General features: G+C 46.9%; 1 long non-coding RNA gene across 1 annotated transcript; it reads left to right on the top strand.

Moving 5' to 3' along the window:
- Nucleotides 1-442: 442 nt before the first annotated feature.
- On the top strand, nucleotides 443-13624 carry LOC116988461. The gene is made up of 3 exons (XR_004415953.1): nucleotides 443-652; nucleotides 1370-1373; nucleotides 13611-13624. It is a non-coding gene; the product is annotated as an uncharacterized LOC116988461 (long non-coding RNA).
- The last annotated feature ends 3859 nt before the right edge of the window (nucleotides 13625-17483 follow it).

Consider the following 17483-nt stretch of genomic DNA (forward strand, 5'->3'; position numbering starts at 1 on the left):
AAGAATGATCCCAGGAATGAGTGGGTTAGCATATGATGAGCGTTTGACAGCACTGGGCCTGCACTCGCTGGAGTTTAGAAAGTTGAGGGGGGACCTCATTGAAACTTACAGAATAATGAAAGGCATAGATAGAGTGGATGTGGAGAGGATGTTTCCACTGGTGGGAGAGTCTAGGACCAGAGGTCATTGCCTCAGAATTAAAGGGCGTTCTTTTAGAAATGAGGTGAGGAGGAACTTCTTTAATCAGATGGTAGTTAATTTGTGGAACTCATTGCTACAGAGGGCTGTGTAGGCCAAGTCAGCGGATATTTTTAAGGAATAGATAGACAAATTCTTGATTAGAACGGGTGTCAAGGGTTATGGGGAGAAGGCAGGAAAATGGGATTAGGAGGCATAGGTCAGCCATGATTGAATGGCGGAGTGGACTCGATGGGCTGAATGGCCTAATTCTACTCCTATAACTTGTGAACTAGTGACTGAGAGAAACAACATTTCTGTCCCCTTACGTTCACCTTTGATCAACTTTCCTTCTCAAAGACAAGTTGAGGGATATGACTTGGAGCAACAGAACCCTCAAATGATTTAGTGCCCACACATCATTTGTTCAAAATTGCGTTCCCACAGCTATCAAATGTCATATAACATAAGCACAGTAAAATGGACAGAGCACAGAAATAATATTCGCATATCTTTGTGATACAAGCATGAGATTGACTTGACATGGACAATATCTAGGATTAGAGAGACGTTTATGATTTGTAGACATCCCATAGTTCTATTTAAACCCTCCACAGCTGGTTTTTGTAGCAGCAGTTTCTTGTCAAAATGTAATATATTATCGAAAGGATAGCGAACCCTTGGGTAAATCAGAACTAGAGACATTATCTTTTCAAGGCAAATTTTAGCTATACGTAACTAAATGCCTCGGACAAAACCATGAGATATTTAGATAATATTCCAGAAGTTTATTCTAATTGATGTGCTCACCATTTCTCTCGTTCAAGAATATTGATTATTTGTGTTCTCACTGACATCAAATGCGAAGAAAACAAGTTCCATTGTGTTTCATGTTGTGTGTGGGAAGGAACTGCAGATGTTGGTTTACACCGAAGATAGACACAAAATGGTTGAGGCAGCATCTATGGAGCGAAGGAAATAGGCAACATTTCAGACTGAAGAAGGGTTTCGGCCCGAAACGTTGCCTATTCCCTTCGCTCCATAGATGCCGCCTCACCTGCTGAGTTTCTCCAGCACTTTTGTCTACCTTCGATTTTCCAGCATCTGCAGTTCCTTCTTGAACACAGACACAAAATGACTGGAGTAGCTCAGCGGGACAGGCAGCATCTCTGGAGAGAAGGAATGGATGAAGTTTCGTGGTCGAGACCCTTCGTCAGATTAAGAGTCAGGGGAGAGGGAGACTAGAGATATGGAAGGGTAAGGTGTGAAAACGATAAATCAAAGCAGACAATGCCCGAGGAAATGTAGAATGGTTCAATGTTAGCTGCAAGGAAGGTGACAAAGAAGCATATCATCAGTAAAATTAATCAGGACAGTGAAACTGGTCGGAGAACTAGGGTGGGCGAGGGATGGAGAGAGAGAGGGGGGAAAGCAAGGATTACTTGGAGTTAGAGAAGTCAACATTCATACCACTGGGTTGTAAGCTGCTCAAGCAAAATATGAGGTGCTGTTCCTCCAATTTGTGCTGGGCCTCACTCTGACAGTGGAGGAGGCCCAGGAAGGTCAGTGTGGGAATGGGAGGGGGAGTTAAAGTGTTTAGCAACCGGCAGATCGTGTAGGCCTAGACGGACTGAGCGGAGGCGTTCAGCAAGACGATCGCCGGGCCTGCGCTTTGTCTCGCCGATATAATTAAAGATGCTGCATCTTTTATGGATTAATGTGTAGGAAGGAACTGCGGATGCTGGTTTAAACTGAAGATAGACACAAGATGCTGGAGGAACTCAGAGGGACAGGCAGCAACTCTGGAGAGAAGGAATGTTTCAGGTCGAGACACTGGATTAATCCTCTCCTGTTCTCTTACATTTTGATGCTCTGACAGACATAGCCAAAGAAAGGAGCATTATAGACACTCAAAAAGCAGAGCATGAGTATCAGTCCGAAGAAGGGTCTCGACCTGAAACATCACCCCTTCCTTCTCTCCAGCGATGATGCCTGTCCTGTTGAGTTGCTCCAGCATTATGTATCTATCTTTGGTTTAAACCAGCATCTGCAGTTCCTTCCTACATATCTAGTTTGTTGACCATTGTCAGAGATCAAAAAGCACTTGACATTCAAAGATTTGCCACTGATGTTGAAGGAAGATTAATGCTTTCAAAAGAGCCAAATATTTATGTTCTTTTCAATATGTATTTTTCAAAACTGTGTGTGTGTGTGTAACTCCACATGCGTATAAATTACTCAACATTTTGAATATTGGTATCAGCATGTGGTAGTTCATTTGAATGTGCTTCAGCGGCAGGATGCAATGTGCTAATGCTTCTTAATTAGTTCAGTTTAGTCTAGATATACAGAGTGGAAACAGGCCTTTCGGCCTACTGAGTCCTTGCCGACCAGCGACCCCCGCACATTAACACATTATCCTGCACACACTAGGGACAATTTTACAATCACAACAAGCCAATTATCCTACAAATCTATGTGTCTTTGGGGTGTGGGGGGAAACCAAAGATCTTGGAGAAAAAACACGCAGGTCACGGGAAGAACGTACAAACTCCATACAGATAGCACCTGTAGTCAGGATCGAACCCGGGTCTCCGGCGCTGTACAGCAGCAACTCTACCTCAACGCCACCATGCTGCCGCTATGATGCATTTAGTGCTGGTATGGAAGACACATCCATGCGTATCTATTTTTATATGGTATCCCTCGTTTGCTCGTTTTTAGCATATTTTCTGATCATTTCATTGCAGCAATAAATCTTTTACAGGCTGTTATGTATTTCCATTGTTGAGTGCCTTCATTCCTCATTCCAATCAAAGTTCTTTCATAGAAGCACGAGTGGAAGGGAACAGGAGGAGACCATTCATCTTCCACATTCTATCAAATCATGGCTCACCACCAGTCTGACGGTTCCATAACTCTTTATGTGTAGGAAGGAACTGCAGATGCTGGTTTAAACTGAGGATAGACTCAGAATGCTGGAGTAACTCAGCGGGACAGGCAGGCAGCATCTCTGGAGAGAAGGAATGGGTGACGTTGCAGGCCGAGACCCTTCTTCAGACTGGGGGTCAAGGGAAAGGGAAATGAGAGATATACACCTAGCAAACAGCTAACAATGGCCTGTTTCCTTTATCATCATTAGTTTTTTCAATTTCTTTCAATCATTGTTCTATATCTCTCTACATCTCTGTCTATATCTCTCGTTTCCCTTTCTCCTGACTCTCATTCTGAAGAAGGGTCTCGACCCGAAACGTCACCCATTCCTTCTCTCCAGAGATGCTGCCTGTCCCGCTGAGTTACTCCAGCTTTTTGTGTCTATCTTGCATAACTCTTTATATCACTGGCTGACAAGACTCTGTTGTTATCAGTGTCTTGGAGTTTTATGCCTTGCACAACAAACATAGGAGGCACACAAAATAAATATGAAAAGCCTTATCCCTGTGGTGATATTTGACCTCTCCATTTCTGCTTCAGGAATATTGTCAGGTTCTCAAGAGAGTCATAGAGTGATACATCGTGGAAACAGGCCCTTCGGCCCAACTTTCCCACACCGGCCAACATGTCCCAGCCACACTAGTCCCACCTGCTCGCGTTTGGTCCATACCCCCTCTAACCTGTCCTATCCATGTACATGTCTAATTGTTTCTTAAATGGTGGGATAGTCCCAGCCTCAACTACCTCCTCCGTCAGCTTGTTCCATACACCCACCACCCTTTTTGTTAAAAAGCTAGCCCTTAGATCCCCTTCATCTTAAACCTACTGTATGTCCTCTGGTCCTCAATTCCTGTACTCTGGACAAGAGACTCTGTGCATCTACCCGATCTATTCCTCTCATGATTTTATACACCTCTATAAGATCTCCCCTCATCCTCCTGCACTCCAAGGTATAGTCCCAGCCTGCTCAACCTCCCCCTATAGCTCAGACCCTCTAGTCTGGGCAACATCCTTGTAAATCTTCTCTGTAGCCTTTCCAGCTAAACAACAACTTTTCTATAACACGGTGCCCAGAACTGAACACAATACTCTAAATGCAGACTCACCAATGTCTTATGCAACTGCAAAATGACCTCCCAACCCTTTTATTTCAAGTCTAATCTTAAAATGAGAATGCAACTATCACTCAGGGAAGAGAGGAAAAATGATAGGTAGACAAAAATGCTGGAGAAACTCTGCGGGTGAGGCAGCATCTATGGAGCGAAGGAGATAGGCAAAGTTTCGTGCTGAAACCCTTCTTCAGTTTCTTCAACATTTTTGTCTACCTTCAATTTTCCAGCATCTGCAGTTCCTTCTTAAACAGAGGAAAAATGATAGCCTGGTCCATATTAATTGGCATTCCATTTATTTTATAGTTGCATTCACTTTCATCTCAATATAGAATAGAATGCCATTTTATTGTCACTATACACATGTACAATGAGATTAAAAGCAGCTCCTACTCAGTGCAGACATGTAATTAGTGCAAAAAACAAAAAACAAAACAAAGGGGGGGGGGGGGGGGGGGGATAAGGTGCACAGTTCTGCGGCGCTATATACATATCTATATAAAGACAATGGGTGAATAGAGTGAATAAATAGGATTCCTATATACAGTATGGGTTATTGCACATATTTAAAAAAATTACAGTTACAGTACAAATTACAGTAGGTGGATAGATGGAAGTCCGGGGGTTAGGCTGTGAAGTCAGTGCATGTGTGAGTTCAGGGAGGTTATGGCTTTTGGAAAGCAACTGTTCTTGAGTCTGTTTGTCCTTGTTCTGATGCACCTATAGCGCCTCCCTGAGGGCAGCAGGTCGAACAGGCCAAATGCAGGATGGGAGCTGTCCTTGATGATGTTCTTTGCCCTGCTGAGGCAGCGGGAGGTGTAAATGCCCATCAGGGAGGGGAGAGGGCAGCCAATGATCTTCTGTGCTGCCCTAACTACCCTCTGAAGCCTCTCCCTGTCTGCCATGGTGCAGCTGCCGTACCATGCTGTAATGCAGTATGTCAGCAGGCTCTCAATGGACGAGCGGTAGAAGGTCAGCAGCAGGTTAGAGTCCAGGTTGTGCTTCCTGAGGACCCTCAGGAAGTGCAGCCGCTGCTGAGCCTTCTTGATGACCGCTGTGATGTTGTCTGTCCAGGAGATGTCAGCAGAGATGAGGACGCCGAGAAACCGGAAGGTGTAGACCCTCTCCACACACTCGCCGTTGATGTATAGGGGGGCTAAGTCGGTGCTGTGCCTCCTGAAGTCGACAATGAGCTCTTTTGTTTTCTTGGTGTTCAGAGCCAGGTTGTTTTCTGAGCACTAGGCTGTCAACTTCAGGACTTCCTCTCTGTAGGCTGCCTCGTCTCCCCTTGAGATGAGTCCAACTACTGTAGTGTCGTCAGCAAACTTGACAATGCGGTTGTTGTTGTGGGCCGGACTACAGTCGTGGGTGTAGAGACAGTATAGGAGGGGGCTTAGCACACAGCCCTGTGGGGAGCCGGTACTCAACATGCGAGTGGAGGAGAGTTGGGGGCCGAGTCTCACAGTCTGGGGACGGTTGGTGAGGAAGTCCTTTATCCAGGCACATGTGAGAGTGGGGAGGCCGAGAGTGACCAGTTTGTCGATTAGAATGTCCGGAATGATAGTATTGAAAGCTGAGCTATAATCTGCTGTTTTCCAAATAGCAGCTAGCAAACAATCCTCTGTTCCCATTCCACTCAGCATGCAGTTGCTCTAAACTATTTATGACTTTTCCAGGACTGCCAACTTAGTAAAAACACGTCGCAGTGATTTTAAAACAATTTTATGGTGCCTTCTTAGCTTTGGCATTTAGTTTAGTTTAGTGTAGAGACACAGTGCGGAAACAGGCCCTTCGGCCCACCGAGTGGGAGGAAGCCGAAGATCTCGTAGAATACCCTTGCAGGTCACGGGGAGAACGTACAACACAGACAACACCTGTGGTCAGGATCGAACGCGGGTCTCCGGCGCTGTAAGGCAGCAACTCTACCGCTACGGCACCGTGCTGCCCAGGAGCCCCAGCCTGTTAAAATGGTGGCAATGCATTAGATTGGGAGGCACATGAAACTGCAGATGGTATGTGCAGGAAGGAACTGCAGATGCTGGTTTACACCGAAGATAGACACAAAATGCTGGAGTAACTCAGCGGGACAGGCAGCATCTCAGGATAGAAGCCGTCTGAAGAAGGGTCTCGACAAGAAACTGCAGAAGCTGGAATACTGAACAAACCCAGCAGGTCAGGCAGCATCTAGGGAGAGAATGGTCAGGCAACATTTTGGGTTTGGCATCAGACAGGGGGAGATGGTGGACTCCTGCTACCATTCTTGCCGGGCTTCCATGTGTGGACTTGAGCTTCTGAACAGTGGAGCAGCAGGTAGAGTTACAGTGCTAGAGAAAGGGGGAGAGGGGGGGGGAAGGTGAGGAAGGGGGGGGTGAGGTGGGGAAGGGCGGGAGTGGGGAGGTTGTTAACGGTTACATAAAATTGAGGAATGCAACGTTCATACCGTTGAATTGAAAACTACACAAGCAGAATATGAGGTGCTTGTTTGCATGTGGCCTCACTCTGGCAATGGAGGAGGCCAAGGACAGAAAGGTCAGTGTGAGAATGGGATGGGGGTTTAAAATGGTTGGTAACTGGGAGATTCAGTAAGCCTTATCGGACTGAGTTCGGGGAATCAGTCACCCAGCCTACAGTTGGTATCTCGTTTTCTCACCTTATCTCTGTCTATCTCCCTCTCCCCTGACTCTCAGTCTGAAGAAGGGTCTCGCCCCGAAACATCACCCATTCCTTCTCTCCAGACCCACTTTCACGACCTCTGCCGAGTTTGCCCTTGACTCATACTCGCAGCATGGTCGTCACGAGATCGTAGAAGGTAGTAGGCAGGTCGTAGGTAGGTCGTGATGCTAGTCGTAGGTACTCGTGGCATCAAGTAGGTCGGGGCGTTTTTCTAGCATGAAGAAAAATGTCCACGAGTAAAAAAGGTCGTGAATTAGGTCCTGAAAGTGGGACAGGCCCTTTCAGGACCTAAATGCAGCATTTTGTGTCGATCTTCAGTATAAACCAGCATCCGCCGTTCCTTTATACACCATTAGATTGCTCTTTGGTCTAAACGTTGTTTTACTAGCCTTAACTTCATATTTGTTTGCTGAACCTAAGTCTCTCAGCCTCAATTTGAAGTTCCAATTGGCCCCAGGTTTTGCTTTCGGGTCGAGAATTTGGAATATTTGATGTAGCAGGGTCTGAAGGTGCCAAATGCCTTCCTTCTGTGCCAGAACTCTAGGTTTTGTGTGAAAAACTGCTTCCTGATCCAACTTCCAAACAGCCTTGCTCCCTCTCCCTTTGCGCCAGTCTCTCTGCACATATTGACACAAACACTTGACACAAATGCCACCGAACCCTTGTTTAAATTCACCCCGTTATAAGCACAGACTGGGAATGATTAATACCTTGGGTACATCTGAACGGATAAAAGCATTGGCCATTGTCTCGGAGTTTAACGGGTGTATTCGACGCAGAAATACCGGCCTCTGAATTTCACGGAGCAAAGTACAAAAGACTCCTTATCCTCCGGTGGGAGTGTAAACACAGCGCTGAAGCTTATGATGATTACCAGCTGTAGGGAGGACCCGAGGGTTCGGTATGGTTTACTTTGCACTTGTAGTGTGGCAAGTCCAAATGGAATATCTTCTTTGCATGTGTTAGACAATGTAAAAAATGAGACTCAGCGTGTTGCCATTCAACTGGATCAGAAAGCGTTCTTCCAAACTCACTTTGGAAATCCACTTTGATGAATGTGACTGTGCGTTAAAGCATCCACTCTGCCTTCCCTCAAGACAGCGGGATCCCACTTAGAACTGAACGTGGGCAGGGAGCACCTTCAGCAACAGACTGGTTCCACCAAGATGCGGCACAGAACACCACAGGAGATCCTTCTTCCCTGTGGCTGTCAAGCTGTACAACTCCTCCCCTTTCTGTCGTGGGGTAGACTGACCCACCCCACTCCCTCTACACCCCCTCCCCAATCTTTGCACATCCCCTATCCTGGACTTCCCACTCGTCAGTTTAATTTTATGTTTCATGTATCTTGTTGTGTTTTATGACTGTTGGCAGATCAATTTCCCTCCTGGGATAAATAAAGTTCTATCGTATCGTATAGTAAAAAGCTGGAGTAACTCAGCGGGTCAGACGGAGTCTCTGGAGAAAAGGAGTAGGTGACGTTCCAGGTCTGTTTCTTTATCCCAAAGTCAACATAGGACTTGCGACATACATATGCGTATAATTTTATCTTATCCAAGCTACTTTATGATAACCAGATGTTCTGCGTTTATATTCAAGTATCAATTCCTCTTCCTTTACCCGTGCACCCCACACCATCAACACAGGCATAGAAGTGTGAAAACGCACACCACCAGATTTGGGGGATGGTGTCTTCCCAGCTGTTATCAGGCAACTGAATCGTCCTACCACAACCAGAGAGCAGTGCTGAACTACTATCTACCTCTTTGATGATAATAATAATAATAATACATTTTATTTGTATAGCGCTTTTCAAGGACTCAAAGTGGCTTTACATGGTGAGTCAAGAACAAAACAAAATAGAGCAGTAAGACAGAGATGCAAAGGGGAGGGGAACATGGGACTAAGGGTATGCAGAGGTGAAGAGATGGGTCTTGAGACGGGACTGGAAGATGGTGAGGGACTCAGAAGTTCGGTTCAATTGTGGGAGGGAGTTCCAGAGCCTGGGAGCTGCCCTGGAGAAGGCTCTGTCTCCAAAAGTGCAGAGGTTGGATTTCAGAATGGAGAGGAGACCGGCTGAAATGGATCTGAGGGACCATGAGGGTTGGTAGGGGGAGAGGAGGTTAGTGAGATAAGGGGGGGGGGGGGGGCAAGTGGTTGAGGGCTTTGTAGGTGAGGACCAGGATTTTGTAGATGATCCGGTGGGAAATGGGAAGCCAGTGAAGTTCTTTGAGGACCTGGGTGATGTGGTGCCAGGATTTGGTGTGGGTAATGAGTCGGGCGGCTGCATTCTGGACCAGTTGGAGTCGGTTGATGTTGCTGGAATTGATGCCAAAGAGAAGAGAGTTACAGTAGTCCAGTCGGGAGGAGATGAAGGCATGGATGAGTCTTTCAGCAGCGGGGGGTGTGAGAGAGGGTCTGATTTTGGCAATGTTGCGGAGGTGAAAAAATGATGTTTTGACAACATGGCGGATGTGAGGCTCAAGGGAGAGGGTTGAGTCAAAGATCACGCCAAGGTTGCGGGCCTGAGGAGATGGGGATCCTCGGACTATCCTTTCTGGCTTTGCTGGCTTTACCTTGCACTGTGGGTGGCACGGTGGCGTAGTGGTAGAGTTGCTGCCTTACAGCGTTTGCAGTGCCAGAGACCCAGGTTCGATCCTCTCACCTTCAATAATAATATAATAATTTGTTTATAGGAACAGTGCATATTAATGAACATTTGCATGTAAATATGCGAGATTGTAGCCAATCAGTAGCTAATTTCCGTCTCTAGTCCCAGGCAAAGATAGGTGAAGTGTCTTGCCCAAGGACACAACGACAGTACACACTCCAAGCAGGATTCGAACCGGCCACCTTCAGGTTGCCAGCCGAACACTTAGCCCATTGTGCCATCTGTCATCCTAATCTTCAATCTCTGACCTCTCACCTTCAATCTATGACCTCACCTTCAATCTCTGACCTCTCACCAATCTATGACCTCACCTTCAATCTATCACCTCTCACCTTTAATCTATGAACTTTAACCTAAAATTTATGACCTCTCACCAATCTATGACCTCTCTCACCTTCAATCTATGACCTCTCACCTTCAATCTATGAACCTTCACCTACAATTTATGAACTTTCACCTACCAATATATGACCTCTCACCAATATATGACCTCTCACCTTCAATCTATGATCTCTCACCTTCAATCTTTGACCTCTCACCTTCAATCTATGACCGCTAGTTTTAGCCTCCTCTAATCTGGGAAAAAGACTGTGCCTGTTCATTTATCTACACCCCTCGTGATTTTAAATATCTCTCAGCCTCCCACGCTTCAGAGAGAAAAGCCCCAGCCCATTTCATTCAATCCAAGCTTTCTTGTGATTTTTTTCTGCACACTACAGCTTCATGACAAGCTTCCTATAGCTGGATGACTGAATGAATCTCTAGCACCCACCGCTAAGAAAAGCATAAAGGAGTTGCGGGAGGCAAGATGTTCCCACAGAGGGTGCTGGGTGCCTACAGTGCACTGCCAGTGATCGTGGTGGAGGAAGACACAAGACTGGTGTTTAAGAGGCTTTAGATGGGCACATGGATTTGCAAGGAATGGGACAATATGGATCATGTGCGAGCAGTTGAGATTAGTTTATCTTCGCATCATTCAGCACGGGCATAGTGGTCCAAAAGGCCTGTTCCTGTGCAGGAAGGAACTACTGATGGTGATTTAAACTGATGATAGACACAAAGCGCTATGGTTTAAAGCCCCTGTCCCACTTAGGAGACCTAAACAGCTACCTCTGGAAACTCAGCGGGTGAAGAAGGGTCTCGACCCGAAACGTCGCCTATTTCCTTTGCTCCATAGATGCTGCCTCACATGCTGAGTTTCTCCAGCATTTTTGTCTACCTTCGATTGTCCAGCATCTGCAGTTCCTTCTTAAGCAATCCTCACACACTGGTTTAGTTTAGAGATACAGCACAGAAACAGGCCCTTTGGCCCACCGAGTCCGCACCGACCAGCAATCCCCCGCACACTGGTTTAGTTTAGAGATACAGCGTGGAAACAGGCCCTTCAGCCCACCGAGTCCACACCGACCAGCGATCCCCGCACAGTAACGATATCGTACACTCACTAGGGACAATTTACATTTATACCAAGCCAATTAATCAACAAACCTGTACGTCTTTGGAGTGTGGGAGGAAACCGAAGATCTCGGAGAAAACCCACACAGGTCAAGGGGAGAACGTACAGACAGCACCCGTAGTCAGGAAAGAACCCGGGTCTCTGGCGCTGTAAGGAAGTAGCTCTCCCGTTGCGCCACCGTGCCGCCCGTTTAATGGTCAAACTTGTCTCCTGAGTTTTGTTGTAAGACCAGTCGTCAGTTGTTGAAAATGCCACTATAATCAAGAATGGCTGGTCACTTTTTTTTTAGATGAAAGTGTATACTGTAACTCTCCAATGTGTTAGCATTGCCAAAGACATAAATAATGAAGTTAATTCAGCCGGTGGTAGCTAATTTGTTTCTTCAAATCCTACACTGATATCCAGTGGAGTGTAGCAATGGTGAATCCACATATGCTGTCCAGCATCCAGTTACAACACATGAAAGACAAGCTGTGCAGACATCTGTCAAATGGATAGCTCACTCAATTCTCCACTCGAAGAGACAGTTCCTGACGTCCCTTCTGCATATAAATAATCTTAACCTTAAAACTGATGTAGGAAGAGCAGGTCTCTTAGCATTTAAAGGTTTCAACCGTTAATCATTATATTTCCAGTAATGAAAATCATTGCTGAACGTTTTAAAAATGGGCAAGTGTTTACCACTTTTCCCAAGCCTCTTATAAATTGCAGTCCACCTTCTTTATTTCAGCAATGCATGAGTTAAAAACACCTCACAACCAGGTACACCGTTGTATGAAAGGATCGCAGTACACCACGGCACGGTGGCGCAGCGCCACAGACCCGCATTTGATCCCGACTACAGGTGCTGTCTGTATGGAGTTTTCCGTTCTCCCCGTGACCGGCGTGGATTTTCTCCGAGATCTTCGGTTTCCTCCCACACTCCAAAGACGTACAGGGTTTGTAGGTTGATTGGCTTGGTTTAAGTGTAAAATTGTTCCTAGTTTGTGTGTAGGGGGTAGTGTTAATGTGCGGGGATCACCTCTCAGCGGGCTGAAGGGCCTGTTTCAGCGCTGTATCTCTAAACTAAAAGTAACAACTTAACGTGTAGGAAGGAACTGCAGACGCTGGTCTAAATGGAAGATAGACAGAAAATGCTGGAGTAACTCAGCGGGACGGGCAGCATTTCTGGAAAAAAGGATTGGGTGGTGTTTCAGGTTGAGACCCTTCTTCAGATTAAAAACGTAACCTCAGGTTTTCCACTTTGGCAAATTCTAAGGCGGCGTCTCGCGATACAAGATGATTGACTTCATCTGCAGTTTTGTGAGTTCTGAGAGGACTCGGGCCAAAGTGGAAACGGCAAACTCTTCCACTGACGGCCCAGGAGGTGCCCGATGGGATGGACGGGTTGGGACAGAGACATGAGGTGATGTGCTCCTATGAGAAAAATAGATAGGGTGCATCGTCAGTCCTTTCACAAGAGTGGAATCATCGCATTTCTAGGTTTAAGGTGAGAGGGGGAAAGTTTAGAGCCATACAGTCACACAGCATGGAAATCAGCCCTTCGGCCCAACTCATCTATGCAGACCTAGGTATCCCATCCAATTGAGTCTTATTTGCCCATGCGTGGCCCATACACCTTGCTATCTATGTACCTGTTCAAATATCTTTTAAATACTTTAATCTTCTCGTCTCCACCACTTCACCTGCCAACTAATTTCATTTACCCAGACCTTCTGCGTGAAATATTTCTCTGTGAAATAAGTTTCTATTAAATCTTTCCATTCTCACCTTAAAACTATGCCTTCTAGCTATTGATCTTCCTACCCAGGGGAAAAAAAACACTGAGCTATCACTCGCTTTCCCTGCATTCTTTCCAACTCAATGACATCTTTCCTTTAGCAGCATGACCAGAATTGAGCGCAGTAATCCAACGTCTTGTACAATTGTAACACAACATCCTAACTTCTATACCCAGTCCCCTGACTGGTGAAGGCCAGCATGCCAAAAGCCCTCTTCACCACCTGCAACACCATTATTAGGGAACTTTATCAGTTCAGTTTAGTTTATCGTCACGTCCACCGACTTACAGTGAAAAGCTTTTGTCACGTGCTAGCTAGTCAGCGGAAATACGTGATTATAATCGAGCCATTCGCAATGTACAGATACAAGATAATGGAATAACGTTTAGTGCAAGTTAAAACCAGTAAGATCCGATCAAAGGTAGTCCGAGGGTCACCAAATAGGTAGTTCAGCACTGCTGTCTGGTTGTGGTAGGATGATTCAGTTGCCTGATAACAGCTGGGAAGAAACTGTCCCTGCATCTGGAGGTGTGCGTTTTCACACTTCTATAACTTTTGCCCGACAGGAGAGGGGAGAAGAGGGAGTGGCCAGGGTGCGACTCGTCCTTGATTATGCTGCTGGCCTTGCTGAGGCAGCGTGAGGTATAAACGGAATCAATAGAATGGAGGTTGGTTTGTGTGATGGTCTGGGCTGCGTCCACAATTCACTGCAATTTCTGACGGTCCTGGATGGAGTTGTTCCCAAACTAAGCTGGGATGCATCCCGATTAAATTCATCACAGCTTGGTTTGGGAACATCTCCATCCAAGACCGCAATAAATTGATACGTACTCTCACTGTTCTGCAACACTCCCCTGGAGGTCCTGCCCTGGTTTATCTTCCCAAAATAAAACACCTTATACTTATCTAAATTAAGCTCCATTTGCCATTCCTTAGTGCCATTGCCCAGCTGATCAAGACTCCAGTTTCATAAGACTCCACAAAGGGTCTTCTTCTGAAGAAGGCTCTCGACCCGAAACGTCACCCATTCCTTCTCTCGAGAGATGCTGCCTGTCCCGCTGAGTTACTCCAGTTTTTTATTTCCATCTTAAGGGGATAACACCTGATTTAACTTCTAAGGACTCTTATTCATCGGCGAGACCAAACGTGGACTGGGCGATCGTTTCACTGAACACCTTCGCTCAATCCGCAGCTGCCTGTCCGGCTGAGTTACTCCAGCTTTTTATGTCTATCTTCTGTATTCAGTTAGCAAGCTCTTCCTGGATCCTATGCAATCTAATCTTCCAGAGGCACCTACCATGCAAAATGCCTTGCTGAAATCTATATAGACTATCTGCGGACCTTTCCATAACGATCTTGTTGGTTCATTTTTCAAAACGACTCAGATTCTTGAAACATGACCCCCCATGCACAAAACCATGCTGACTATCTCTATTCGACCCTTGTCTTTCCAAACACAGAGGCTCAGTGGTAAAGTTGCTGCCTTACAGTGCCAGAGATCCGGGTTTGATCCTGATCTGGGTGCTGTAAGTACAGAGTTTGTATGATCTCCCTATGACCACGTGGTTTTCTCTGGGTGCTCCAGTTTCCTCCCACCTTCCCAATTTGATTGGCTTCTGTAAATTGTACCTAGTGTGCAGGATAGATCAAGTGTACAGCTAATTGCTGGTCAGTGTGGACTCAGTGGGCCGAAGGGCCTGTTTCCATGCTGTATCTCTAAATTAAGCAAAACAAAACAAAACTAAACTGAACCAAAGTAACATTATACCTCAGAATCTTCCCCGGTAGCTTACCTATCACAGATGGTAGGCTTTTCGGTCTTCTTTATGGCTCATACGATGAAAGAATGGATCGACTGGGCTAATATTCACTGTAATTTAGAAGGATGAGAGGCAATCTCATAGGAACATAAAATTCTTAAGGGATTCAATTCAATTCAGTTCAATTCAATTCAACTTTATTGTCATTGCACAGGTACAAGTATGGGGACAACGAAATGCAGTTTAGCGTTTGTTCGTAGTAATAGTGCAATATAGAAATAAAAATACAGAATAAGCAAACAATGTGGACGGAGAGACTGGAGAAATCTATCGGCGGGACTCCGAGTTCAGCAATGTGATAGTGCTGTTGTAGAAGCTGTTCCTCATCCTACTAGTACGAGACCTGAGGCTCCTGTACCGTCTCCCTGATGGGAGGAGGGCAAACAGTCCATGGTTAGGGTGGGAGGGGTCTTTGATGATCTTCCCGGCCCGTCTCAGACACCGTTTTCGGTGGAGGGCATCCATGGCAGGGAGCGGGACACCGATGATGTACTGCGCGGTTTTCACCACCCGTTGTAGTGCCTTCCTGTCAGCTATGGTGCAACTGCTGTACCATACCGTGAAGCAGGTGGTCAGGATGCTTTCGATGGTACAGCGGTAAAAGTTGGTCAGGATCTGGGGGGACAGGTGAGCTTTCTTGAGCCTCCTCAGGAAGTAAAGGCGCTGATGCGCCTTTTTGATCAGTTGAGGGACCAGGACAGATCCTCCGAGATGTGTACCCCGAGGAATTTGTAGTTGGAGACGCGCTCCACCACAGTCCCGTTTATATGGATGGGGGTATATCTGCCACCTCTGTTCTTCCTGAAGTCAACAATAATTTCCTTCGTGTTCTTGGAGTTGAGGACGAGGTTATTGTTGGCACACCAGGTTGTCAGGTGCTGGACCTCCTCCTTGTAGGCTGACTCGTCGTTGTCACTGATCAGCCCTACCACTGTGGTGTCGTCGGCAAATTTAATGATGGCGTTGGAGCCATTCTTAGGGATGCAGTCATGGGTGAAGAGGGAGTAGAGGAGAGGGCTGAGCACACAGCCCTGTGGCACGCCGGTGTTCAGTGTTATAGTGGAGGAGGTGAGGTTGGACCCTAACAGACTGTGGTCTGTTGGTGAGGAAATCCAGTGTCCAATTGCAGAGGGAGGTGGAGATGCCAAGTCCGCTGAGTTTGGTGATCAAGCTGGCGGGGATGACAGTGTTAAAGGCGGAGCTGAAATCGATGAACAGCATCCTGATGTAGGTGTTATTGTTGTCCAGGTGGGTCAGGGCAGAGCAAAGATCTTATAGCAGAGCAAGATGGGTTACTCTCACGCAAACGTGTAGTACGCTCATGGGCGGATTCATGGGCGATTTTATGACCCATTTTAGTAACCTTCCCCCGCCATCTTGTTCCGCCATCTTGTTCCGCCATTTTGCTCCGCTCTCTTGCTTCCGGCCAAAGATTGGATCCGCAGCGGGGAGAAGGAGTGCGGGGTACGGGGCAGCGAGGAGAAGGAGTGCGCGGCCCGGGGCAGCGGGGAGAGAGAGTGCGCGGCCCGGGGCAGCGGGGAGAGAGAGTGCGGGGCAGCGGGGAGGAGTGCGGGGTCCAGGGCAGCGGGGAGAGAGAGTGCGCGGCCCGGGGCAGCAGGGAGAGAGAGTGCGGGGCAGCGAGGAGAGAGAGTGCGCGGCCCGGGGCAGCGATGAGAGTGCGGGGCAGCGGGGAGAAGGAGTGCGGGGCCCGGGGCAGCGGGGAGAAGGAGTGCGGGGACCGGGGCAACGGGAGAGGGAGAGGGGCATAGGAGGGGGGGGGGGGAGACATTGTAATGAGGGGGCAGGCGAGGGAGTGCCGGGGGGGATAAGGCCTAGTGTGTGTGAAGTTGCGGGGAGGTTTACAATGTTTCTTATTTACAATGTTTCTTATTTAATGTCCCTTGTCTAGTCTGAAATAAAGTTCATTATTGGATCAGAAGAAATATAATTGTGTGTGTTATATGATTATATACATTTATATAATTTTCATGTATGTGTGTTTATAAACATTTTATTCTTTAACAAGAATTAACAGAATTATGAACTAACAGAATTATGAATCTAACCCTATATCACGCACAAAAACTTCCCCCGCAATGTCAATCACCCTGCGAGTCGGGTCGGTTCCGGTTACTACAAAATCAACTCAAACACTGCTTGTGAACCATTTAAAAAGAAATGATTTAAAAAACATTAAAAAAGACAATTACCAGAATCAAATTTTATTGTTGACAAGAAGTATGAACTGACAGATTTATGAATCTAACCCACACAAACTGTTGCCCCACAACATTGATTACACTGCGAGTCGGGTCGGCTCAGGTAGGCTCAGGTTACTAAAATGGGCGTGGAAAAATGCTCATGATCCCCTCCATAGCGTACTACACGTCAGCCCATTGCATTTCGCAGGAGTAGCCTATCTTGCTCCGCTATAGGATCTTTGGGGCAGAGTGTAGGGCCGCAGATATGGCGTCCTCTGTAGACCTGTTGGGCCGGTAGGCAAACTGATGGGGGTCCAGTGTGGGGGGGAGGCTGGCTTTGAGGTGAGCCAAGATCAGCCGCTCAAACCACTTTGCAATGACAGGGGTGAGTGCCACTGGGCGGAAGTCGTTGAGACTCCCTGTAGCTGACTGTTTGGGCACTGGCACAATGGTTGAGGTCTTGAGGCAAGTGGGGACAACACCCTGGGCCAGTGACAGATTGAAAATGTCAGTGAAGACCAGGGATAGTTGTCCAGCACATGCCCTGAGCACCCGCCCGGGGATGCCATCGGGGCTGGCAGCTTTGTGCTCATTCACCTTGCTCAGTGCATCTTGTACAGTAGAGGTGGAGAGACTGAGGGGTTGTTCATTCGGGGGTGGA

Source organism: Amblyraja radiata, chromosome 2 (genome assembly GCF_010909765.2).
Source record: "Amblyraja radiata isolate CabotCenter1 chromosome 2, sAmbRad1.1.pri, whole genome shotgun sequence".
Taxonomy (NCBI): domain Eukaryota; kingdom Metazoa; phylum Chordata; class Chondrichthyes; order Rajiformes; family Rajidae; genus Amblyraja; species Amblyraja radiata.